The sequence below is a fragment of the Rhagoletis pomonella genome, unplaced genomic scaffold (assembly GCF_013731165.1).
Source record: "Rhagoletis pomonella isolate Grant_MI unplaced genomic scaffold, Rhpom_1.0 Rhpom_scaffold_00006, whole genome shotgun sequence".
Taxonomy (NCBI): Eukaryota; Metazoa; Arthropoda; class Insecta; order Diptera; family Tephritidae; genus Rhagoletis; species Rhagoletis pomonella.
Window position 1 is genome coordinate 35,423,842 of NW_023458560.1, and position 9,984 is coordinate 35,433,825.

The window sequence follows — 9,984 nt, forward strand, 5'->3', positions numbered from 1 at the left end:
AAAACCGGCTTCAATTCCTATATACAAATTTAAAATTATCGTTAATTTCTTCATGATCCAATGATCGGATTTAAACCAAATTAGAACGGGACCACACCTTTCCTTAAAAAAAAAGAATCATAGTAATCGGTTTACGTGGTCCAAAGTTATGCGGTAACATACATAAAAATAATAATAAAAATATATCAAATGATTTCAGGGTAAAATTTTGCCCAATAAACTTAAGGAATAATTAAAGCTAAAGGAGCATAAAGTTTGCATTGTGCTTGTTTTCGTCGATATTTGAAGAGTAGCGGTGCCGCGAAATTTGTTTAGCACAACAAGGGTGCCGCGGTGAAAAAAGTTCGGGAACCCCTGCTCTATAGTGCATGTATTTTTGTTTTGCTCACTTTCATTATCAAACAGGTTGTTGATAATACCAAATTCTCAGAATTAATTGAAAAGTTCAAATATCGCTGCGCATGGTCCAGCGAGAATGCAATGCTCAAGTCGATCATCTGCACTTAAATAATTTATTGTCCTCTTAAATTAAAATATACTTTATTCACTTTTAAGAAAAGCAATTTTTGCAACGATTGCATTACTTTTCTCATGTCTTCTAATAATAGGTACTTGGGTGAAGTGAAGTTAAGTTTTGATGCGATTTTCTATATTTACAGCTGATAAAATATCTGTCAACAACAACAACAACAGTAGTACACACACACGAATAATAATGGAAAGAAATTGGCCGGAAGAAGCTTAGCAAAGCAATATCTGGCGGCTTTGATTGCACTTTGCAGCCTGAAGTAGTGTTGCCGCGAATAATTTTTAGTGGTAGCCAAATTCCTTTGAAAAAAGGGCTAAAAAAGACCTAAAAAAGTCGTTGTGGCTAAAAATGGTAGCTAAACTTTTTTACTTACATATACATATATAGGTATACTCGCAAACATTTTCAATAAGTAATGGTATAGAAAAACAATGAGCTCTGGAAAAAAGCTAATATTTTATCCAACCAAAAACCTTTTTGTATAAAAGAGAAAATATACGACACCAGCGTGCTTACTCCATCAAGTGATTGTACCGTGAAGCTCGAAGCTGACTTATTACCAGCCAGTGTTGGCAAAATGTTAATCTGATTAACGATTAAAAAGTCAATCGCAATTGACAATTAAAATTAGTTAATCGTAATCAACTATGCGATTAATGATAAAATTTTGTTAATCGTTAATCGCTGGCTGCGATTACGATTAATTAATTATAATCATTAATCGTTAATCCAATTAAAAAGAAAATCTGATTAATTCGTCTAGTTTGTCGGAATTTGAAACCAAATATCAGTTATAGTAATTATTTTGTGTTTTACGCTTATAAAAAGCACATGATAAAAAAAATATAATTATTGTTATTGGTAATACATCAACAGGGAATTTTTACAACCCAGCGCACATGTGCAGAGGAATATTAAAACCTAGTTTATAAAACGTCTGTTGGTATAGATCTTAATGAAAATGCACACATATTGCTTAGATTGATGAGGAAACCCAACTTAGCCATACCCGATTGACTGGCATTGTGTGCACAGGTAATTCCAGCATAAATTAATTAATCACCAAACCGACTTAATCAAGTTAAGGGTTAATGATTAAAAACTAATTTTTTAAATCGCAGTTAAGATTAACTGTTTAATCTGATTAAAACTAATCATGATTGACTATAATCGGATTGAATTTAATCGTGACACATACAGTGCAAGAAAGTTTTCGCTAAAATATTTTTTACTTAGAAAATTTAGCTTATTTCACTACTTACTTTCAAGGTTTGTATTAAAGCAATGCGAGTAGCTCGATACTCGCTCGAAACTCGTTCATTGCTCAACTGATCAAATGTTTGTTCAAAATTTTCGAGTTTTTGAACAATTTCATAAACAAAAGAAAATTTGTAAATTGTATTTGTCAGCAGCTGCTTTCTAATTCATGTTAAATAAATTAGATTATTAAATACCAATGTAACAATCTTTGCATTATATATCAATAAATTGAAAAATTTAAAAAGTTGCTACCAAAAATGTCAATATAATAAAAAAAACATTGCTCAAGTTACTCGAAAAAACTCGAATTGCTCGAGCTCATGCTCTAAAATTTTCGAGTAATGAGCATTGAACAAGTGTGCGAGTACTCGCTGCTCATATAGCCGGGCTGTTTGAAAATGTGCGAACAAAATCGAGAGCTCTAGTTTGTATGTATAAAAACGTAAAAAACATACAATACATATATGTATATGTATCAGTCTTTCTTAGTTTAAATTAAGCAAATATACAAATTTTTCATGCCAAGTATGAATAAATTCTCCAAAGGGCTAGGGGCAAATTTTAAATTGATGTGGCCAAAAAACGTATGTGGTAGCTAAATTTAGCCACCAAAGGGCTAAAACGGCATCACTGGCCTGAAGTTTTACATACATACATACATACATAACTACATATATATACATACATACAGGGGCGCACCAAGGAATATATTTTTTTGGGGGATTATACTTCTAAGGATATATCGCCAGAAAGTGCTGAAAAATAAAATATGTATATTTATGCAAGTTTTGTGTACAGTATGTAAATAAATAAATACATTTTTATAAGTTTAAAGTTTTTGCATGATTATTGTTCAGGGATAAGTAATTAATTGTTCTTGTTAGAAAAACGCTCACGCATGTAGTTTAATTTCATGATGTGGGCTATGTGTGTATGTATAATTTATGTTTGGGATGGATTTGCAAGCCAACGGTAAGTACCATTCGTGTTCTATGTTATACTGTATTTATCACTATTTATTAGTAAGGAAGAAATGTCAAAATCTCAAATTTCGAAATTTATTTGCAACTAAATATTTGCATTTACGAATGTGAAAGTAGAAATTCCCCACCTGTCCCCAGTCTAAAATTTATCTATATATATATATATAATAGCTGTGGCCCTGTAGGTTGTAAATATGACAGTGACGGTAAGTGCAACAGTGCGTCAAGAGCAACGCCACATGTTGTAGAGAAATCTTTCGTACCGCACACGACAGTAGTTTTTTGAAGTTTTGCAAGCAGACTTCCCAGGCTCTTGATTGATAATCTGCTCCACCATACCACTGACGCTTAGCTAATTATGGATCAGGTATAAATCCAGAGGATTCCCTACCCCACGTTTTACCAAAGACCAGTTGACATTGCCGAAATCCTGCCCATTCTTTAGAGGTTTCGTGTTCTTCGTTACATTTCCACGATAGTCTTGTATCCAGAGTTGCATATAGATACTTCACTTCCGGCGAATTCTGAATTGTGACTCCTTTAATTGCGAGGGAATGAGACCATTCAACCTTCTCCAAATCCTGGTTTCGGACTATGCTTTAATGACGAAATATCTAACAATACATCTTCTTCGGATTATTTAAAAAAAAAAGAGTTTTGTTGTGTAAATTTATTTATTTTGTTTAAAACAAAATGAAAAACAGCTTTTTAATAAATAAATATTTCAAAACTAGATTTTATTTTATTTCTTCATCACTGCACATCGACACTATTCAAAGGATCTTTTAAACGCTGGAGAAAAAAGGTTCAAATTTGATTATCGAACACATCAACTTACTATTGTTTGTATGTAAATTTTACTCCTAAATATTTAAAAGAAAATCTTCCCTATCGAAAAATTTCATTGTGGCAAAGCTATGCTTAATGTTTACATCTGGAGAAATGTCAAAAATCTGCTTTATAATCAAAAAAATAGTAGTAATGAAACTGCCTTCTTCTTTGTATCATGTCTTGAGCTGCTCATACAGTATTGTTATAATAATACTCCAACATTATTTGCGGATGATTTTATTTAAATTTTTTCTCTGTTTTCATTATTTCTTTTGTTCTCAACAAATTTGTACACACTAATTATTTTGATTTTAAACAAAAATGTCGCTTGCAATAATCTCATAAGCATCCGCTATAATGTTGCATCTCACGAATAGTCGCACTCTCAGTTGGTGCATACATATGTATAAATGTACGTATGTATGTAAACACACACACGTAATGCTATGTGTATATGTAGTATACTTACAAATAAAAAACACCTATTGCAGTGGTAAACAATTGTATACTCTGAGCATTAAAATTAGGGTGTTCGATTATTCGCATTTTCTCCAAAGTCGGTTTTCGAGTTATCCAAAAATTGCAGTTTGAAAAAAAACCGGTTTCCGATTTTCAAATTCAGCCTTATCATGAGTTTCATTTTCCCCGAACCGGTTCACTTTTCACTCTTGGTTTCCATGGTTTTACTATGGGCGGATGACAAATTTTAGTGTGAATTTTTTTTCATGTGAAACTCAGGATAAGGAAGATTAAGAAAGAACTGGAGAACCGATTTACTTTACATAGTTTTCATACAGTGAAAAGGTGTTTAGTTGGTATGAAGTCATGACCAAAAATTCAAATAAAACTATTAACATTAAAGATAGCTTTTATTTAGACAAGAAAGAGCAAAGCAAAGTAAATTTAAATTTTTTTTTTTAAATCAAAAGTAAAACCAATAAAAATCAGTGAAAAATTTCCGTTTGATTTTACTTTGCCTTTGTTGAATACTTTATATTGCATTTTTCTGATTTTTTTCGGATCGCGCTTGAAATCTTTTTTCAAATAGCAGTCGCCCCCTCAGCAGACAGTGGCATACCTCCGAGTGTAGTATTTCTACCATTAAAAAGCTTCGCCAGAGGTGGAGTAATAGTGTGGATCTCTCCAAAGAACGAAACGGGAACAAAAGTCTAAGAAACTTTCTCTCGAACAGTTTGGGAACTAATGTCTCAAGAACATTCTGACAGAGAACAAAACGGGGAAAAAATCCTCTCTGAACTATTCGGAAAGAATGCAAGAGAGAACACAATTTTTCTCACAGCGTTCCATTAGTTTGAAATGTTTGAATATTAAAATTAATCACAAAAGCAGCTGAAAAATAAATATGCAAATAAAGTCAACGAAAGGCTTAAGATGCGAATATTTCTTGCACATAACCTGAAAAGTTGGTCCCAATGACAATGACAAGACAATGATAAACGACCTGGAAATTGAATGTATCCATAAAGGGTAAAAATAAATATATAGGAATAAAGATTAGGGTAAAAAAGGATAAAGATAGATATAGAGAAAAAACTGGACATACAAATAACGAGACAAAGATAAAGATAAAACTAAAGACTAAGATAGGTTATGCTATGTAGCTTACCTCACTTAACCTCAAATTAAATTAAATCACCCCACTTCAACTCAAACCTCATCTCACTTGAACTCATCCCAACTCAGTTCAATTCACTTCAGTTTAGCTTAACTCAACTCATCTCAACTAACTCCAACTCAAGTCACCGTACCTCAACTCACCTTATCTCAGTTCAACTCAACTCAACTCAACTCAACTCAACTCAACTCAACTCAACTCAGCTCAACTCAACTCAACTCACCTGAAGTCACTTCACCTTCCTAGCCTCAACTCACCTTGACGCACACCAACTCGCTTCAATTCACCTTAGCACACTTCAACTCACATCAATTCACTTCAACTCATCCAACCTTACCTCAACTCATACATATAACCTCTCATCTCAGCTCAGCGAAGCAAATCACAACCAAATTTTATTTCTCAAGTGTACGGTGAATCAAATCACAAACATAATTGATTTAAAATCACTTAACCCATTGTTATGTTATGTTATGTTATCGTATGTTATGTTAAGTTCAGTAGATCGAAACATATTATGCAACGATTAAGAAATTAATAAAGAAAAGTTTCACTTCCGGGGTGCGGCCCAGGCGCACTTATTCTTTTTTAATCATCACTGCCCTTTTTAAATTATTGAGGTATGTAAATATGTATGTGTGTATGTATCTTTCTCTCATAACATCTTATGAATTATCCATTAATCCATGACCATTTTTAGCTGCAGATTTTACTCACGGTGCACAGTGTACGATTTTGGAAAAAAGCTACAAAATAAAATATCTCGAGAATGAGAAGAGGTAGCGAAATTAATGTAACGATATTTTAAAGAAAAAATTAAAATAAATTAAAATAATTACCTTGACATCATGGTACAATTATTACAGGTATTGTCTTCCCAGAGAGTTTTGCTTCACATCGAAATTCGTGCTCTCTTATTTTCATTTTGACGCATTGCAATGTTAAATCTTTTATTTTTAGGTGGCTTTGCTTTTGGTTGTCGCTCAATTAAATTTTTGTAATTAAGAAACAAAAAAGGAAAACAGTTTGAAATAAATTGAGCAATACAAATTTTTGTTTTTTTTACTAAGCAAATGTTTATTTTTCGGCCTTTGCAAATTAAATAAGTTCCCTGCAAATATCCCGTTTCCCTTACAGTAAACCTTTTAGTGTGGGCAACAATGATATTTTTCAAATAAGGCAGATCGGAATATGCGCTCTCTGGGAAGACAATACCCGTAATTATTGTACCATGTCTTGACCTTAAAATATAGTAGGTTTTAATTTATTTTTTTCTTTTTTTGACCTGTAACCACTATGAAGTGACCTTTTTAAAGTTTTAAACACTGTTTGACTGTTCTTGCGCTAAGGAATCCATGTTCCTGCGACCATAGAAATGAGTCCATTGACGCAGGAAAAGTCAAATTATGTGTTTAGCATATTGCATATTGGGTTCAGCTAAAAAAAAAGACAACACAGTTTAGATTTTACGTTTGAAAAATTACCTTTACCTCAAAACTGACGTTCAAAGGTAAAATTTTTTATATTTTTTACCCAAAAACATCATGCATTGCATTTTTAAATAAAAAAAATAAAGCGTTTTCGGTTTTTGTGACCACATAAATGGATTCCTTGACGCAAGAATAGCATTAAATATATAATAATATATGTGGTTGAAATTTAAAAAAAATGTATTCCATACTGGTTTCATATCAAAAAAAAATATATAAAAAATTTAAAACCTATTAATATAATTTTAAAGCTCAAGTTAATTATTTTATAAAGCAAGTCTATTTTCTTCAATTCCACATTTCAAAATTTTTAAAACAACCCCTAATTTTTTTCACTATGTCATGTTATTTTCTAAAATCACACACTGTGCGGCGTCTTTACTGCAATCAACTTTGATACAAAAATAAAAGATATTTTTAGGTGCGACATGCATATGTATGATTATGTATTTGTACAACCGTGTCTAAACAAATGCAAACTTAACAAATTGTCCACGCGCATCACTCGTTTGTTTTTATACATTTGCCTCTCACTTTTTGTTTTGATTTGCTTATGCTTGTGAATATGCATGAAGTGCAAGTGAAAACTCACAGACATGCTGAATTTTCTTGATACGTTTTACTTATTTAGTACAGATTTGTCGCAAACGATTGATAGGCGTGTGTTTGGTGGTGGCACAACAGCAACAATTAACTTCGTATTGACGTATTAACAAGTAATTTTTAGAAAAAAAACCGACTTCAACTCCCATATAAAAAAAAAATATATATATCTTAACCAGATTAGTATGGGACCACCTCTGAGACACTACCTTTCCGATGCAAAAAGAATTATCGAAATTGGTTGACGTGGTCCAAAGTTATGCGGTAACATACATAACAAAAAAAATATTCCGATGAACTGATAACCTCCTCCTTTTTTGGAAGTCGGTTACAAATGCATATTTTTATGTATTCTAATTAATTGTTTATACGCGCATCTATGTACATATACTAGTCCAACTGTAAATGTGTAAAAACCTTGACCTTCAGACGATTTGAAAAGTTCAACAAAAATTTTTGCTGATAACACTTCGCAGTTAACGAAAATTAATCGCATTTCGGAAATTGCATTCGCTTGTATGTATGTTAACGGTATCACGGCTGTACGTCCTTTTGAAAAGTGCTAAATATGTATTAGACTCCTGCGCAATTCCATTTAAACGGCCCAACAAGACATCCGATCGCCGCGCAAATACTTTCCATCCCCTACTTTCATCGTTCGGGTCAATTGTGAGTAAGCATAAACCAGTTTCAGCAAGCGTACGTAAACTACCGATCAATAGCAACACGCGTAGAGTATTTACTTTGCCTTCCGCAACTACTGCGAGTAAAAGGTATTTGACAGTAGAGTACTCTACTGGTAGTACTTGAGTATTTTCGAAGAAAACATACCTACATTTGTAGCAAGAATGATAGAAGAATTTTCTGGATCGCGCATTTGTGGTATCTGAAAAAAACTAAGGACAGGAATGTAGTGGAGCGATGAAGAGAGCGACGAGCAAAACGTACTTTCAACTAAAATGCTGATATACATACCTAAGTACATATGTATGTATGTGCATAGATACGTATGTGCATAGATACATACATATGTGCATAGATACGTATGTGCATAGATACGTATGTGCATAGATACGTATGTGCATAGATATGTATGTGCATAGAAACGTATGTGCATAGATACGTATGTGCATAGATACGTATGTGCATAGATACATATATATGTAAGTGTCCGCATATATTTTTTCTCGTCACTTGTTCTGTCGCTTCACTGCAGCAAAACCAAGTTGTGAGGAAAACCCTGACGATATGCGTAGAATTGAAACCATGGGTTCATATTAAATATATTTATGTATGCATGGACATATGTACATATGTTAAAATGTAGTTTCGATTTAAAAAAAATCGGATGAAGTTTTTCTTTCGCCATTCATACACCTCTAATTTCAGTATTTATTAAAAAAACTCAATGAAATTCAAAAACTCTATCTTGCATTTGGGTTTACTCAATACCAATTTGAGCTGTCGCAGTGTTATCAAAAAAAAAAAGTTATCAATAGGTAGGCTCAGAAGGCGCAGCAGTTGAGCGCAACCGTTGCTAAACAAAAATCAGTGATCGTTATGCGTCTTTTGAACGACTTCATACATTAGCTGTCAAATTCAACTCTCAAAGGTACACACCAACATGTTGTCTCAAATGATCAGAAAAATATTACGATCATCTAACACGCAACTGTTCAGTTGATCAGAAGTACGCAACAACGCGTTCAGAAGGTGCAATCGCACCAGTTATGAGCTGTTTCGCCTTCTGAACGTGCCAAATGAAAATTCGTTTCTCTTGAAATCAAGTTATATGGCTGCGTATGTATGTACATATGTATGTACATAGTATTCCGAAATTTTTTTTATTCGTAAAGGCTCTCAAGAAAAACTAAAAATTCATATAAAATTTCGCACAATAAATGGAAAATAAATTTTCTTCTATAAAAAATTTCTTAAATCAGTATGCAGCTCTTAAGAAAAAAATGCTCGTACATCTCGTCGCTACCATGTCCAACTATCGAATGTGAAAATCGGCACTTTTCAAAATTTTGATTTGCCACCAATAATTTTATTTCGTATAGCAGCATTGCTTAAGTTATTGTTTTTGACAACTTATTTGTTGGTTAATGACTGCAAATAGTTTTATAGAAAATTAGAGACGAGAAATAATACTTTCATAAAAATTTAAGTACATACATAGATTTAAAAAGCTGCTTGAATACAAAAGTTTTATGAAAATGTCACATTAAATAACTGTCTAAATCTACGTTATTTTTTATAAATAAGGCCGTAAACATTTCCTTACATCGTCGATTTCCATATTCTATTTTTACTCTTTCAATTTCACTGACCAGCGCTGCAAACGATATCAACTAGTAGGCTAACAACCAGAATTGAAATTTAATACGCAAGTACTTACCGTACTACAAGTATACAGAGAGTAGATTTGCTACTCCCTTTTGGCAGCAGCAAATATCTCTCGTACGCGATGAGGGAAAGTAGAGTACGTACTTTGGTGGAGTAATAGCAAGTACGTCAAGTATTTACTCTCTCAACGCCAAGTAGTGTATGTATGCGGAAAAAAAGTAACAATGTGTTGGGAGTAGAGTACAATGCAAGGAGTACTTATTGAATGAAATGCGGCAAATACAATTGCGCTGGACTCTAATA

The 9,984-nt window shown here is 32.8% G+C and overlaps 2 protein-coding genes across 2 annotated transcripts in view; one reads left to right on the forward strand and one right to left on the reverse strand.

Moving 5' to 3' along the window:
• LOC118740647 (CD109 antigen) overlaps positions 1 to 9,984 on the forward strand; it is a 158,186-nt gene that overhangs the window by 121,633 nt on the left and 26,569 nt on the right.
• Positions 1 to 9,984, reverse strand: part of LOC118740651 (golgin subfamily A member 6-like protein 22) — a gene marked incomplete at its 5' end in the record, with an annotated part of 500,945 nt that overhangs the window by 70,593 nt on the left and 420,368 nt on the right.